This window comes from Narcine bancroftii, chromosome 2, assembly GCF_036971445.1.
Source record: "Narcine bancroftii isolate sNarBan1 chromosome 2, sNarBan1.hap1, whole genome shotgun sequence".
Classification (NCBI taxonomy): domain Eukaryota; kingdom Metazoa; phylum Chordata; class Chondrichthyes; order Torpediniformes; family Narcinidae; genus Narcine; species Narcine bancroftii.
Window position 1 is genome coordinate 274,573,941 of NC_091470.1, and position 17,581 is coordinate 274,591,521.

At 39.6% G+C, this 17,581-nt stretch overlaps 1 protein-coding gene across 9 annotated transcripts in view; it reads right to left on the reverse strand.

Annotated features, from left to right (window-relative positions):
• Positions 1 to 17,581, reverse strand: part of pomgnt2 (protein O-linked mannose N-acetylglucosaminyltransferase 2 (beta 1,4-)) — a 130,948-nt gene that overhangs the window by 91,577 nt on the left and 21,790 nt on the right. For 6 of the 9 annotated variants that reach the window (XR_011352153.1, XM_069920963.1, XM_069920965.1 and 3 more), the window contains one exon: positions 4,185 to 4,284. The gene's annotated coding sequence lies outside the window, so the exon portion shown is untranslated. Of the gene's footprint in view, positions 1 to 4,184; positions 4,285 to 11,842; positions 11,935 to 12,287; positions 12,361 to 17,581 lie in introns of those variants that run through there. The other 3 variants (XM_069920968.1, XM_069920967.1, XM_069920966.1) reach the window with 3 other exon arrangements.

Genomic DNA, 17,581 nt, shown 5'->3' on the forward strand with positions numbered 1-17,581 from the left:
CTCAACCCCACTGAATTTATCTCCTTCTTACATCAAAATAGGTCAAGTCTCCAGCTGCCTTATTTTAATCTGGATCGCCCTCCTGCTCCTCACTCTCCCTACAGGTTCTCCTTATTTAATGGAATGGCTTTCTATTTCCCCTTAACCTCAGAAACAACAGCACTAATTCACGAGCAGGTGATGAAAGTCAGAAATTTGTTTATTAGGTTTTAGTGTACTGGGTTTGCACATATGAAGATGAATAATATTTTATATTATTGAGTCATATCTCATTAATACACTTTCTCATAACATTTGTTGCAGCATTATTGCCAGTCAACCAATATCTTTTTCTTTATTAATGATACAGTACATTAGAAGGCCCTTTCAGCCCGTGAAATGTATACCAGAGCACTCAGACAAAACTCATTCAGGTCATGACAGCAGTAGATTCGAACCCAGGTCACTGGCGCTGCAATAGGTTGTGCTAACCATAAGGCATGCCACACTTAAATTTGCAATGCTGCAGCTTCTAAGGATTCCAGGACATATTTTATTCTGGAATTAGTGCTGCACTTTATGCACGGGCAGCGAACTGTTCAAGTGAGATCAAACAACTGGGCTCTTGAGCAGGGTCAGATCCAATTCCAGCATTACAATGCAAGCTATGTTAAGAGTTGCAGTAGAAATTAATTCACATCATCAACACAGCTATTGTTAGAATGCAACCTTACAAACAGTTGTGGTGTTTTATTATGGATTTTTTAAAGCAAATAAAGCATGATAAGGTTGCAAGAGAATGCACTTTAATTGGTTCCTCTCAAAGCAAATCTCACGGATGTCAAAAATTATTCTGGTGTCAAAACAAGTCCCAACAGAAGGCAAAAGACTTCTGGTGTGGCACTGATTCTAAATTTCATTGATGTAAATGGACCTGGATAGTGTCCTTACCACATCTGGTTCACTAGTGTCCTGACCCATAAGCAAAGAAAGAAAGGGCATTTGGCCCATTATCATCATCATGCTGGTAAAGCAAAACAGCCATTTATGTTAATTCCACTTCCCCGCTGTTCAGTCTTGTTGATTATAGCTCTTTCTGTGCTTATCTAGGCACCTTGTAACTGTAGGGAAGGTTTCTGCCTCCATCACCCTTTCAGGCACTGAGTTCCTTTAACCTATTAACTTAACACACTCTATTTCTTTAAGCTATTAACTTAAATATATGTCCGCTATTTACAGAACTCTCTGCCACAGGAAATAGGTCCTTTCTGTTCACTCCATCCAGGCCTGTCATAACTTTAACACCTCATTTAAAATCACTCTTCTTTTTCCCGCTGACTTCATCTCCTTTTAGAACCAAAATTCTTGTGTTCTGTAAATCTTCTCTGCATGTTTCTTTAGTGCTCTCACACCCATTCTGTTGTGTGGAAACCAGACCTAGAAAATGGTACTTTCGTGTGATCAAACTAATATTTTATACAACATGCCCTTTCTATTTGTACAACCTATTCCTTGGCTGACAAATGCAAGCATCTGCATTTATCCACCTTTCTAATTCCTCTGATGCCATTTTTCCCATATATTCCCTCACCCCTTCCTTATCCCCAGAGCTTTATTGTCTTTCCCTGCACTGCCATTTTGGTTAGCTAGCTCACTGATAGCCAACAATTTTTTAAATCTTCACTATATCAATTTCACTGGCAATTTTGGTGCTACCTGCAAACTTCACCTTAGCTCCTTTGTTTGTTCATATCATCAATAAAAATAACAAACTTGGTGTCAATCCCTGTGATACCTCACTACATATAGCTCTCTAGTCACCAAAACTTTTGCCCACCAATTCCTTTGCTGTCACCTACCCACACTAATTTCGAATTCCACACAACTTTCCCTTGGATCCCCGTGGCCTTTTACCTTCCTGATAAATGAACCAGGTGGGGCTGTATTACACATTTTGCTTTATTCCTGGCTTTCAAAATTCTATCAATCCTAGATCTTAAAATTAACATCAATGCTGTTTTTTGTGAGACCTATATGTTTTTACCAACCAATGAAGTCTTTCTCAAGAAAGATCTAGTTTTTGTTTCAAGGTGACATTGCTTGAGTAGGTTTCTTTCAATCTAGCCTACCAATTCCACAGGATTTGAAAACAATCAATCAAATCATTCTTTAACCTTCTATATTCATGGGAATATATATACCTAATATGTAGATTAATTGAATGCTTGCCACCCCAATAATGTCCTGGCAAATCAATAATGTGCTCTTCCAAAGGTTAGTATAATTCTTCATGATATGGTGTCAAAACTGAATAAAATGCTTTAGATACAGTTTTACTAGAAAAATACATAACTATAGTTATGTATAAAGCTGTTACAATACTATTCCACTAATTTATACAGTAACATATCAATATTTGTTTTTGTATCCAACACTCCATTTTAAATTTCTCTGCACACATGGACCCCTCAACTCTCGATTGCCACTATTTCTACCATTTTTCATTTTAAAATATACTTTAAACTAGCTCTCTTTGCTCCAAAATGGATAACAAGCATCCAAATGAATGTTCAACAGAGTGAAACAGATTCTTGTCCTCCAAACACCAATTTTGCCCACAGTTCACCACAAATTCTGAGTTTATAAAACAAAATAAACAAAGCTTATTTACAATTTATTGGCATAAAATATAGTGGATCACAAAAATAACTTTTTCTGAAACCTTAAAGGAAAGTTGATTTGTGAAGTGCAAAGATATTGTATTATTAGCTTGATGAAAACAGAAGGTTATAAATAAGGAATTATTCCAACACGATTGAATGAGCAGAATAGAAGGATGAGACATATATATCACATCACTTGGTGATTGGTGAGAATGCACTTGCCTTCATTCTATCTCAGCTTTTTAAATTCAAGGACAAGATATAACTGAGCTGGTGCTTATTTCTACAACACAATCAATACTGCTCTTGTTAATTCCAAAGAAACTATTACAGCACACATGATGAAGAAATTTGACATTAGTTCTCCTGGTGGTCCTTGAGTTTTGGAATTGGCTAGAGTTAGAGAGCAAGAACCACAACTAAAGACAAGACCTGGGCAAAGGCAGCTGGTGATTAGGGACTAGGAGCTGCATTGAACTCTATTCTAAAATGTCAGCATGCTAACAAACAAAACTTTCCCTATTTTTAAGTGAATCTTCAATCACAGCATATTCACTTTGTCTCCAGCAGGTGCAGGTGCTGAGCAGTGGTTCACAGTTGAAAGATTATATCGATATGTTGAGAGGTGGCAGCATAGAGTCAGGCAAACAATGATAAATAACTAGCTGCATGCGACTCAGTGGACCACATGTGACCCAGTGGACCACAGTGGAATATCCTACAGTATACCTACCAGTAGTAATATATGCCTCATAGATGCCTGCTATAACACCTTTTCTAACATTTTAATTTTATCCTTTCCTTTGCTCCACACATATCTACTACTTAAAGCAGGAATCCAAAGCCTAATGTGTGTTTTGAACCAGGAAACGAGATATTTAATGAAAAAGAGTAGGAGTTTCGAGCAGAGGAAAAACAATGGATTTTACTTTGAATTCTGTGTACACTTATGGCCATCCCAATATAGGGTATAGAGGCTTCGGAAAGAGTACAGAAGAGGTTTACCAAGATGTTGCCTGGTTTAGAGGGTACGAATTATGGGGAGAGTTGGGAGAAATTTGGGTTGTTTTTACTGAAGCTTTGGAGGCTGAGGGGAGACTTGATAGAGTGGACAGTTAGAATCTTTTCTTGAGGAATAAAGCATCACACACTGCAGGCCATAAATACAGTACAAGGTAGGGACGAGGAAATTTAAGGAGTAATGGTGGAAGCAGTGATGATAGTAGCATTTATGAGGTTTCTAGATAGACATTTACGGAATAATTTTGCTGTACCAGTGACCAGTTTCAAATCTGAGCCTTCTTCACCAAGGATTAGGTCTAGACCTGTAGGTCAACAGGATGAAGGACAGGGGTAAGGGGGAGTGAGAGAAGGAGTTTCATATCTCTCAACAGTAAACTGAAATACTCAAGTAGAAGGCCATAAACTTTTTATTTTGATTCATGATGAATAAAAAAGAAACAGTACTGAATTATGTGCACTATTTAAACAACATATTCACTTGTAAATAATATTATCATTTTTATATAGGTTTCAACGTACCTGGTGAAGTTATTCAGACTTAGAAAACTATTCAGATTTTGGACTAATCCAATATAATTTGGTGCATCACTTCATATATTTGAGTCTTCATTCAGCAAAACTGCAGAGGTGAAAGAGAAAACAGATAGAGAGATAATATACAGTTAGTACAACGCTATTACAGTGCCAGTGACTTGGGCTCGAATCCAGCACTGTCTGTATGGAGTTTGTCATTCTCCCAGTGTTTGTCTGGGTTTCTTCTAGGTGCTACAGTTTTCTCCCACCCTTATATATGAGGGTTGTGTTAATTAGGATATTTGGCTGGCATGGACTCATGAGCCGGAAGAGCCTTGTTGCCATGCTGTATGTCTAAATTTTAAAATCACAAATCTTCAAAATGGTGTTCAATACTGCTACACAGTATAAAGTGGGAGCATGCATTCAACACCCAGTATACCTAGACTGGTTTAGACAGTAAACCTAAACATAAATATTGACTGTGCACTCTCAGATTGCACTGGCTCCTTACATTGAATCTATTACTGCAACGTTGGCATGTCAACATTATTTAACATTACAAGAAAATTAGTATTGGTTTACCATTGACTTTGCTTGTCAAGTGCAGACAACACATTAGTGAATATTGTCAATGGTTTCATTCTCATTTTGAATATTCTTTTCACTAATTTTGATCTGGGCAGAGTTTACCATTATTAGAACACAAGAAATGGAAGCAAGAACAAGAGTGGCCATTCAGTCCCTCAGGTCTGCTCCACCATTCAGTAAGATCACAGCTGAACATTTACCAGAACATTATTTACTTGTGTAGATCAATATCCCTTCATTTTTTTTGTATCCAGAAATCCAATATGAATGATCTCTTTGATTGGGTTTCCACAGCCCTGAGGGGCAGAAAATTCAAATGACGCATCACTCTTTCTATATCAAGTGGCTTGCCCCTAATTTTGAGATTCTAGACTCTTCAACTAGACCTGAGGAATCATTCTGTGACTAGACTCTAGACCAGCCATTCTCAATGGAGACCCTACAGCCCTTCCTAAGGGCTGCAGCACATTTAAGTAACAGCCTTGCTTTCTTTTCACCTCAGATAACATCAATATTTTTTATGTAGTCAGTAGGAGAGAAGTATGAAAGAAACTAAAACTTGGCTACTTCACAGGAAAATGGACCCATAAACTTTGAGCAGAGTTCTAAGGAGGCCATGCCCAAAGAAAGGTTGAGAATGGCTCCTCTGCAGACTCCTGGTTCTAGACCTTCAACCAGAGGAATCATTCTCTCAGTATCCAGCCCATCAAACCCCTAAAGAATTTTGAATTATTTCAATAAAGTGTCCTCTCATTTTTCTAAATGGGAGTATAGGGGCCTGGCGTAGTTGATCTTTCCTCAAATGGCAGTCTGCCATCATAGAAACCAGCCACACTCCTTTACAGTTTAATGCCAAAACTGAGATATTCATGGTGTCTAATTCTTAGCACCACTCATTCCCACACCTACTCCCCAACATATCCTCACCATTTGTTCTCGTCAACATCTCTTCCTCTTCATTCACCTTCCTTTCCCCGTCTGTTCCGCAACAACATTCTGATTAGACTGGCCTTCACTTTTTTAAAAAAAATGCATTCTTTATTTAAGTCTAGAATTAAATATAATTAAGGTGGAAACAAAGTGAAAAGAACACTGCTCTCCCTGCAAAAGTTTACATGTTCCAGAGTACATGGCACGCAAAATGATGGGGAAACAGTCAGAGATTATTTCGGATTTCTTGTCAGAGTACATACATGACATCACATACAACCCCAAGATTCCTTTTCCTGCAGGTGAGGCAGAATTACCACTTAATGGTAGTGAAAAAAATGTACATAATGTACACATGTAAACAAATTGACTGTGCAATAGAGGAGAGGAAAAAAACAATGAAGTGCAAGAGTAAAGGTCCTTAAATGAGTTCCTGATTGAGTTTATTATTGAGGAAGTGATGGTAGAGGAGTAGCAGCTGTTCCTGAACCCGATGGTGTAAATCTTGTGGGACCTCTACCTCTTTCCTGATGGTAGAAGAGAGAATAGAGCATATGCTGAGTGCTGTGAATCCTGATGATTGTTGCTGTTCTTTGACGGCAGCGTTCCCCCGTAGATGTTCTCGGTGGTAGGGAGGGTTTTTACCTGTGATATCCTGGGGCTGTGTCCACTACCTTTTGCAGTGCTTTACACTTGGGGGTTATTGGTGACCCCATAACAGACCATGATGCAACCCGCCAGCACATTTACTGCCACACATCTGTAGAAATTTAACAGGGTTTCTGATGTCATAACAAACTTCTGCAAACTCCTGAGGAAGTAAAGTGGTTGATGTGCTTTCTTCAGGATGGCAGTTAGTATGTTGAGCCCAGGAAAGATCATCCGAGATGGTGACTTCTAAGAACCAAAATTTGCTCAACCTCTCCAACTTTGATCCCCCAATGATCACTGCATCATACACTTCTGGTTTCCCTTCCTGGAGACAACAATCAGCTCCTTGATTTTGGTGACACCGAGTGAGAGCACCATTCAGCCAAGTTTTTAAATCTTCATCTTGTATGGTCACATTGCCCTTTTTTATACAATCCACTACCATGCTATCGTTAGCGAATTTGTAATTGGTGATGTTGTCGTACCAAACACTGTCATAGGTGTAAAGCGAGTAGAGCAGGGGGCTAAGAATACAGCCTGTGGGTGCTCCAGTACTGATGGAGATTATGGAGGGGTTGTTCTTACCAATCTTCACTGATTGTGGTCTGGAGGGGAGGAAATCCAGGATTAAATTAGAGGGGGATGTGGCATCCCAGATCTTGGAGTTTGCTGATTAGTTTTGAGGGAATGATGGTGTTAAATGCCAAACTGTAGTGGGTAAAGAACATCCTTATGTATATGCCTTTGCTGTCCAGGTGCTCCAGGGCTTTGTGTAGAACCTGTGAGATGGTATCCACCATTGCCCTGTTCCCTCAGAAGTCTAACAGCTTGAATATGCATGAGATTGTCTGATCCTGGAAGCTAAGGAGGCACAGGCCTGATCAGTACTTGGAGGGGACCGCCTAGGAATATGAGGTGCTGTAGGCTTGTGTGAGGAGCACTGGACAAAGTGACGACTCTCTGTCTGCTTTATGGTAAGCAAAAAATCAAAGAATTTCATGCATGTTACATTCTAAATGTAATATTAAATGACAATAATGGAAGCTTTACCTCGATGATGAATTAGAACAGATCCATGCCCCTACTCAAGGCAGGAGCTTATATCCTTCCACACCAGCCTTTCAAAACACTTCAACACAGTTGATGTGAGAACCACTGGTCGAAAGTCATTTAGGCAGGTACCACACACTTCTAGGGCACTGGTACAATTGACACCTGTTTGAAACAGGTGGATACCATGCCTTGCTGGAATGAGATGTTGAAGATATCCATGAATACATTGGTGAGTTGGCCAGCACAGATTTTTAATACTTGGCCAGGTACTCTGCCCTGACTGAATGCTTTCTTCAGGTTCACTCTCCTGAAGGCAACCCGCATATCATCCTTCAATATACAAAGAAGAGGATTATCATAGAGCATGGGGTGCACAGTGGAGGTTCATTCTTGTTCTTGTGGTTGAATCGGGCATAGAAGGCATTGAGTTTGTCTGGGAGTGAAGCTTTGTCATCTCCTACTGCACTGGATTTAGTTTTGTAGGAGGTTATGTCATTTAGGCCCTGCCACAGTTGGCAGGTATCCTTCGTGGTTTCCATTTTCATCCGCAAACTCTACTTCACAAGGGAGATGGCTTTCCGTAGGTCATATCTACTTCTTCTATAGTGATCTGGATCTCTGAACAAATGCCTGTAATCTGGCTCTCAGCAAATTCTGGATTTCATTGTTCATCTAGGGCTTTTGGTTGGAGAAACCCTAAATGACTTGGTGAGGTCACATTTGTCCACAGGTGCTTTGATTACATTTGTGACAGCCCTGGTGCAGTAATTCAGATCCTCATTTGAGTCCTTGAACACTGCTTAATCCCCTGACACAAGGAAGTCCTATAATCATTCTTCAGCCTCCTGCAATCACCTTCGATTATTGATCTGACAAGACTAATGCTTATAGAAACATCCAAAATGTCCTCTTTCTTTAATAAACGGATCATAGCTTACTGTCAGTGATAAAGCTTGCGTCCTATTCCCTTCTATTTCTCGTACTTCTTCCATTACGCCATCTCTCCCCAGGTGGAACAAGGACAGAGACTCTTTTGTCCTCACTTTCCATCCCACAAGCCTCCGCATCTGACACTTACCTTCTAATACTTTTGCAAACTTCCGCAGGATCCCACTAACTGCCACATGCTCCCCTCTCCACTTTTGATGGTATCAGTCTTTCAGAGACTCGATTCTTCCCTCCTCACCCACTCTTCCATCACCTTGGGCACTTCCTGTTGCAACCACGGAAAGTGGAAGATCTGTCCCTATATCTTTCCATTCATCTCCATCCAGGGCCACAAACACACCCACCCAGGGAAGAGAGAGCATTACATGCATATTGTCCAATCTAATCTACTGCATTCAGTATGTCTGGTGTGGTTTCATATGCATTGGAGAGACAAAACACAGATTGGGTGACTGACTCTCCAAATACCTACATTCTATTTGTGGCTCTAAACCTGGAGCTTCATGTGGTCAAACATCAACTCCCCAAATCATTCCTCCAATGACATGATGGTTCTTGGCCTCATCCATTGTCAGGGTGAAGCCAAACAAACTTTTCTGGTTTGCAGTACAAAATGGCAATTATACAATATGCATCAAAGGTGCAACACATAGTTCTTTAACTATTAATATTTGTAACATGCAGTTTTCTTTAAATAATGTTTGTGCAGAGTATCGTGATCTGACAATAAACATAGGAATATGTGGGTAATAATTACAGCACAGCTATTATGGTAATCTGGACCAAAATAATGATCTCACCTCAGTAGTGAGAAAATGAAATTCATAAAATTTGCAATAAAATCCTCTTATTAGTACTAATGACCAACTAACCATCCAACATTTAATCTGCACCTAATTTTGTAAGTTAGAATGCACTTGTTTGAGCATACCCATTTCTATTGCTGGATACCAACAGTCCATTGTAACCTTACCAGTATTTGCTTGGCAAGAGCAGACAGATTTGGGTCTGGGTAAAGGATGAGAGGGCTTTCAGACACCTTAGAGCATCATGGATTCAGCTAATCACAGAGCTGAGGTTTAAAGAAAGTAGGAGAGAAAAGATAAAGATGTAGGTATGAGCAGAAAAGATCAAATTATTGCAGAAATTGAACTTTATTGCTTTACACAAATGACTGTACAAATAGGGGAAAAATTAGGCATCCCATCACAGAGCAATCACTTGTTCATAAGATACAAATGGCATACACCTCTCAAATCTGAGCAAGAAAATTGGATGTTAGCTCATTGTAGAATGGATCCAATGTCCCTGTGGCAAGCATTTTTCTGCATCAATTGGCTCCCCAAATCATTTAATATGTGTGCAAATTCATAGAATAGGGTCCTTACATTCTATTCCTGTCCACTGCACTTTAAGTTGTAATGGCATTGGTATAAGCAAAATGTCACAAAACAGATTCACTATCAGGAATCCATATTATGATTGAATATATTAAACAGTAGGGATTGGTTGCACAGAATACACTTCCTTGATCTAGGAGATTTTATTTAGGATGCCATAGATAATTAATATAGGTACTCATCAGGGTAGTTCAAGATAAACTGTTTCCTCCGGTGTGAAAGTTTAGGACAAAGGGATTTCCAATTAAAGTGAAAGGTTCGCCATTCAGGTCTGATGTCAAGAAGTAGATCACATGCAAATGAATTCTCTCAAAAAGCTGCAGTGGTTGGCAGTCAATTGACAACTTCAAAACTTGGGCTTGTTGGGGAAACATATTAAGGCTGAGAAAAGCAAAGTGTAGAAACAAAGTTGAGATCAAGGTCAGCAGTGATCTTAAGCCTCGGGGTAGGAAAATTGGAGGTGGATGGCAAAGCAGACTTTCCAATTACAATTGAACATTAGTACCACTTCCTCCCAGGCCTACCCTAAAGCCAGGGCAATTAAAAATTTTGCTCCATTGAAACCACCACATTTTTAAAAGTATTGAAAGTTGCTTGCATTTGGCCAACTTCCACAATCAAAACACCCATGATGCAGATTTGCAAACGACATATTGCAGCAACCTCATCTGGTCCACCAACTCATTGCTTTTTAGTGAGATGAATGTGACATCATGGACAAAAAGTGTAAAGATTTAAGGGGAACTTCTTCATTCAGATGGTGGTGAGAGTGTGAAACAAGCTGCCAGCGGAAGTGATGGGTGTGGGTTCGAATTCAATATTTAAGAGAAGATTGGATAGGTACATGGGTGGGAGGGGTATGAAAGGCTATAGTCCAGCTTCAGGTTGATTGGACTAGGCAGAAAAAAGTTTGGCATTGACCAGATGGGCTGAAGGGCCCATTTCCATGCTGCAATATTCTATGGTTCTAAAGTATGGCCTGTGAAAGAGGGAAGTTCAACAGTTCACTTTCTTTACATGGAGTCTAGAATCAATTAAAGAGAACAAATACAGGGATAACATTTTTGAAAAATGGATACAGAAAAAAAGATAATTGTGGGATGGCGATTCAGAATTAATTTTGGTAATTTGTGATCCATATTATATATTTATCTGCATTAGTCACTGTTTTGGCTATTCAATTTGGATGCATAACAGAAATGATTCATGAATTTTAAAATAAATTTATGAAGTGACAAACAGCTTGATTCAACATTATATGACCTAGTACTTCTCTTGATGCAATGCACTTTGATAGCCTCAACTCCGAAGCATAGCTGTGGTTTAGCTGCTTTCCTTTACTGCAGTAAACAGGAGAAATGTGGGTGACCTACAATTCCTGAGACAAAAAGGACAGCTTAAACTATTCGATGCTGAAAGGTCATTGACTCAAAGTGCTCATCCTATTTCTCTCTCTCTCCACAGATGCTGCTTGCCCTGCTGAATATTTCTCTCATTTTCTGTTCTTAATTCACATTTCCAACATTTGCAATTATTTGGCTTCAGATCATTGAGAGAATTGTTTTGACATTTTCTTTTTGATCCACAGCATAGTTACATTGTAGAGTTCAAACGTGGAAATAATTTTCAGATATTAAATTTTTAAGCAATTCACCCTTCATTGTTTCTGGTGAAATATGCACAGCAGCAAATGGGGGCGGGGGGATAGACAATCTGATTGGGAAGCACTCGTTCGTTTAAGCCTCCAGCAATGGTGTCTGAAAAAAAAAATTACACAGGTCCATATATGGTCCTTATCAATTACCATATAGATTTTCATCAGAGAAGCTTCCCAAGTTAACACAGATCGGAGGCATCGTGCTAATACCGGGCCATTCTATCCATTAATTAGCTTAAATGGGACATAAAATACAAATATACAAACATATGCATTGGATCAAACTGATACAATGTATGCACCTGGTAGATTGTATCAAATTTACATACTGCATCAGTGGCCACACATAGACTCAAAGGTATCAAATCCTCTAGAGGACCATTTACTGGATCTATATTCACGAAATGATCCTCCGAACGTTCCCGTACACTTACTTACGCGGGTTCCAAGAATAGATTTTGTGCTATACACTACCGATCACAGGCCTGGCCCAGCACCGCTTCCACACCACCACCTCCTGCCTCCGTCACTTCACACGCCGCCGCACGTGATCCCCACTGCGAGCCGTCGCTCTGCTGAAACAAGGATTGAGCGGCAGAAGACGCCGTTCTCTGCACCCCCCAACTTGCACAGTCCCGAGTTGGCACTGCACAATATCGTTTTATAGAGTGTCCAAGGTCGTCATGGGAATCCGAATCCATCAACTGCACAAATTGTTTAGAATGCTCGAAAAGGAAACATCGCAACAGACTCGTTGCCTACATTTTGGTTTTAATTAAAAATTGGGAAGATTGAAGGCAATGGCTCCAGCCCCGTCCTCTTGCCATCAATTCTTTGCGCTTTGGATTGACTACTGAGAATCTCCGTGTCCAATCTCACCTTGACACCAGGTCCCGAAGTCCAATTGTAGACATTACAAAGATCAACTTTCAGCTCCCAAGTACCCGGTTCCTGCCCCTGCCTCCTTTGCCCACCTTTCCTCATTTTTTTTTACCTCCAGAATTTACTATTCATGTTTTCCTTGTCCTCCTCCCATCATGATCTGACTCAGGCGTCATCGCATTGCTGGAGTAATTACCATCGATTTCAACATTCTCATGTAATTACAAATCTTGTCATTCTATCTCTAGCCTCCCGGAAAACTTATGTCCCGTGCATGCAGCATTCCACCTACCTGTGTTGTACACAGACACCCTCCAGCAAGAATTGGCATTGAACAGTACAGCCCAGAAAAAAGGCCCTTCGGCCCAGGTGTCTACCGAACATGACGCCCAAATCAAACTAATACTGACACTGCTGTCGGATGTCTAGCCTTCAGTTCTGGAATTGCTGAAATTCTCTCATCAATGACCGTCCTTCGAATATAATTTTATCAAGTTAAACATCTTCCCCAACGTATTCTTTCGCTCAGTGTTACATTTTGTCTGCTTACATTCCTATGTTGAACCTCCAGGTGCTTGTATATATCACAAGTTACAGTAAACGCAGACCTGCTCAACCATTTAAAGAAAACGTCCGTGAGGTCATACATACATATCGGTAAGGAATGCGTTATCATTCTAGCCTGGATTTTTGTGACTTTATTGAAACTAATATCAATTTCTGCATATTATCTATTTTTAGATTTCTAAAAATGGCATGAAATTAATGGAAATAGATCTGTGAAAAGCAAGTCATTTTTGAAACTTCTTGTTGCAAAATGTTTATTTTTGGGTCCAAATTGTGCATGAACCATCTTTTTAATTTAACAATGCGAAGAGTGGTGAGATGACGCCTGAGTCAGATCATGATGGGAGGAGGACAAGGAAAACATGAATAGTAAATTCTGGAGGTAAAAAAATGAGGAAAGGTGGGCAAAGGAGGCAGGGGCAGGAACCGGGTATTTGGGAGCTGAAAGTTGATCTTTGTAATGTCTACATTTGGACTTCGGAACCTGGTGTCAAGGTGAGATTGGACACGGAGATTCTCAGTAGTCAATCCAAAGCGCAAAGAATTGGTGGCAAGAGGACGGGGCTGGAGCCATTGCCTTCAATCTTCCCAATTTTTAATTGAAACTACCCAAATTTAAACCATAAATGCGCAAACCTTTTCATTTATTCTTGTTTAGCCAATATTGTGGGTCAGATCAATGACAAATGTAAAGATGCTGGGATGTCGATTCAATTAAAATACACTTGAAAACACAGTTCTGCTTAATCCTTGACCCTGTATAGATGGGCTTGGATTGGGTTAGCCTAACTGCTGCAGCTGAAAAGGTAATGCTTGTTGTGCCTCAATCACAAGATAAATGCCTCCCTCCAATCACCTAAATACCAAGCTCTCAGAGCCCATTTACAATGCACCTGCTTTATGACAATGTACTTTGCACCAGTTGCCTAGTATTCAGATGCAGCATTATTTGTCAGTATCTGGCATCTCACACAACCTGCACTAAATAATATTACAACAAAGATGCAATTCAGATCCTCATATCTTCACTTAACACTCCTCATTTTTCCCCTATTGGATGTTGCTAATGAGATCAAGAAAAGGTAAAAACACAAAAAAAGTTGCTGGAGAAAATCAGTGAGTCAGGCTAGGACTTCATTAAATTCATACCAGGACAGTGAAACAGCCCAGCATTTCTATGCTATTGTGGTACATTTTAATGTAGTATTTCCTGATGTTTTGATTTTTCTTACAAATCTTGGCACCAATTCCAGTACTGTTCTCTCTGCAGAGCAGCTTTCTTACAGTTCCCACCCCTTATTTCTCAATCAAATTGGCTGAAATTAAGGCTTTATGTGGAAAATAAATAAGATTGACAGGACACTTCTTGGAGACAAAGCCAAGACTGGAGGATTTACAATAATTCTCAAATGGAAATGCTAAATGGATAATCCACCATCAGTACCAATTTGATTTACTGCATAAAATGTCAAGAAATAACCAAGAGTTCTGGATACAACAAACACAGTTCAAGTAGACATCATCCCAGCCGAAAACCTGGGTTTCAGAACTAGCCGTGCTTCTAGCCAATTTGCTCCAGTGTGTTATTGGCATCTACACAATATAGTAAAAAGTTGCCCAGATACATCGTGTCCACGAAAAGCAGGAGAAATCCATTCCAACAACTATCATCAGGAAAAGTGGAAAGTGCCAACAGTTCTATCACTCACCAATAATCTGTTCACCAATGTAAGATGCCGTGAAGAGTACTTATTTTTTTTCCCCCAAAAGCTCAATATAAAGCCTTGCTCCAAATAGTTAAAATTCCAGAGATGAGGTGATAGAGGCCTGAAGAAAATGGCCGCCTGGGGAAAATAGCTCACATAAAAGTGATTGGATTGTGGTTGTTGTTAAGCCCGAGAGCATGAGAAGTCCTCATGATAATGTATAACCACCTTTATCTGCTATATCAATGATATTCTCTCTATCCTTCGCCCAGAGCTGGGGATGTATGCTGATAATTGCACAATAATGAATTCTATTTACAATTCCTCAGAAAATGAAACAATTCACTGAAGTAGGAAAAGCCCAAAAAAATTCAGAAGTGGATTCAAAGGTGGAGGTTCCAGCCAATGACATTCTCCAATGAGGGAGCCTCACCATCTACCCTTGACAATCAATGGTGTTGCCGTCACTGAATACTCCACCCAACAATATTGCTGGGATCACCTCTGACCAGAAGCTCAACTGAACCAGCTACATAAATATGTGGCTGCAAGAGTAGATCAGGGGCCAGGTAGCTGTGGAGAGGACTAACCTCAGTTCCCCAAAATTGTTCCATAAGGTACATGCCTGCCGAAAAAACTCAAAATCAGAATAAGTATTTTAAATATTCAACCCTGCATTGTGCAAATATGGCTGCCATACCTCCAAAAACATATTATACTTCTTCCTTAAATTGTAAGTAATTTTCTCCATGGGAACATAACTGCATTCCATCTGACTATGTCTAAAGTGAATCAGACTTCCAAGTAACCACAATATATTTCCTGGCCACTGTTAATACAACTTTAAGAAATTCTAATTGGTACTTAGACAGCCTGATATTAGGTCTTAGATCTACAATATTTCCTATGAGAAACAATTCTGGACTTTGTGGCAAATGTTTCCCAATAATCTGGTTTAATAAAATTCTTAAATTTTCTCAAAAGGGTTTCACTTTAGTGCATGACCAGGTAGAATGTAAAAAGGTACCTATTTCTTCCCCACACCTAAAACATATTTGATGAATTAGAATTTAATTTATGCAACATCTGTGGGGTAAGATATAGCTGATGCAAGAAGTTATTTTGCACCAGTCTATATCTTACATTAACTGTACTAGTCATGCAATCCTGACATAAATTAGACCAGGTCTTATCATCAATACCAATATTCAAGTCCAATTCCCATATTTGTTTTGATCTATATAACTCCAGTTTAGGGGTGCCCGATTGAAGTAAGAAAATACATAACTGATGTAAATTTCTTTGTGTCCAACTTTCGAATCAGAATCTCTATTTCACTGCCCTCTGGCAGAATCATGGTCGGTCCTAATTCATCTCTGAAAAAAGCTCTTCAATTGAAAGTAGCAGAAGATTGTATTATGTATGAATATTATATTTATTTTTTTAAACTGTTCAAATGATATTATTGACCTGTACATAATCTTCTACATACCTGATCCCTTTATGGGACCATGCATGTAGAATTTCATTATCCATTGTTAAAGGAATTCATCTATTTTAATCAAAGTTGTTTTTGGAGTTTTTTTGTTGATGATCCATTTAAATTGTTAAATTTGTTCCAAATGTTCCAAATATGTTTTATTAATGGTGCTTCCTTTCCATCAGAAATAAATTTAGTATCCCACCAATAACAGTCAAAAGCTTAACACCATGTGCAGGTTCCTCTTAAAGCTGCACCCATGTTCATGTGGAAATCTATTGCACTGCACCGTCATAGAACATAGAAATCTACAGCACACTACAGGAACTTAGGTCCACAGTGCCGCGCCAACCTAATAACCTATTCTAATAATTGTCAAGAATTTCCCTACTGCATAAGCCTCCATTTTTCTCAGTTCCATGTACCTAATATTCTGCCTTTCTTTCCCTCCTTCCCCCCCCCACCCCACCCAACCCACCCACAATCTTACTCCCTCAAAACTATGCCCTTTCATGTTAGACAATTCAACCCTGGCAAAAAGCCTATGGTCATCAACATAATCAATGCCTCTCATCATCTTGTACACCTCCATCAGGTCACCCCTCATCCTCCATCACTCCAAGGAGAAAAGAGCAAGTTTACTCAACCTATCCTCATAAGGCATGCTTTCCAATCCAGGCAACATAATTGTAAATCTCTTCAGCATCCTCTGTAGAGCAGCCACATCTTTTCTGTAATGCATTGACCAGAAATGAACACAATGTTCAATTGTGGCCTAACCAAGGTCTTGGATAACTCCAACATTACCTCACAGCTCTTAACCTCAATCCCATGGTAATGAAGTCCAACACAATCAACCTGTGCAGCAGCCTTGAGTGTCCTATGGACACAGACTCCAAGATCTTTCAGTTTGTCCACACTCAGAGTCCTTCCATTAACACTGAGTTCTGCCATTGTATTTGACCTACTGAAATGAACCACTTCATACTTGGGTCAGGATCAATCTGCCACTTCTCAGCCCAGCCCTGCATCCTATCAATGTCCCTTTGTAATCTCTGGCAACCTTCCAAACTATCCACAACACCAACCACTTGCATGTCATCCGCAGATGTACTAATCCACCCTTCCTCTTCTTCATCCAGGTAACATTAATTTTTAAAAAAATCACCAAGAGGAGGAGTCCCAGAACAGATCTTGGTGACCAGAGAAACCACCACTGGTCACTAACCTCCATGCAAAATATGAACCATCTCCAACAATCCTCTGCTTTCTCTGGGCAAGCCAATTCTATGTCCACAAAGCAAGACCATCGGATTCCACACCTCCTTACTTTCTGAATGACACTTGCATGGTGAAACTTATTGAATATTTCCTGAAATCCACATATACTACATCCACTGCTCTACCTTTCATTACTGTTCAATCTAAATGTTGGTATTTCCCATCCAAAAGAATACCATCTCTTGAAGGACAGCAGCAATTTAAAATGATGGATCACCACCACCCTAAGGGAACTTGGCATCCTGTAAATTAATTCA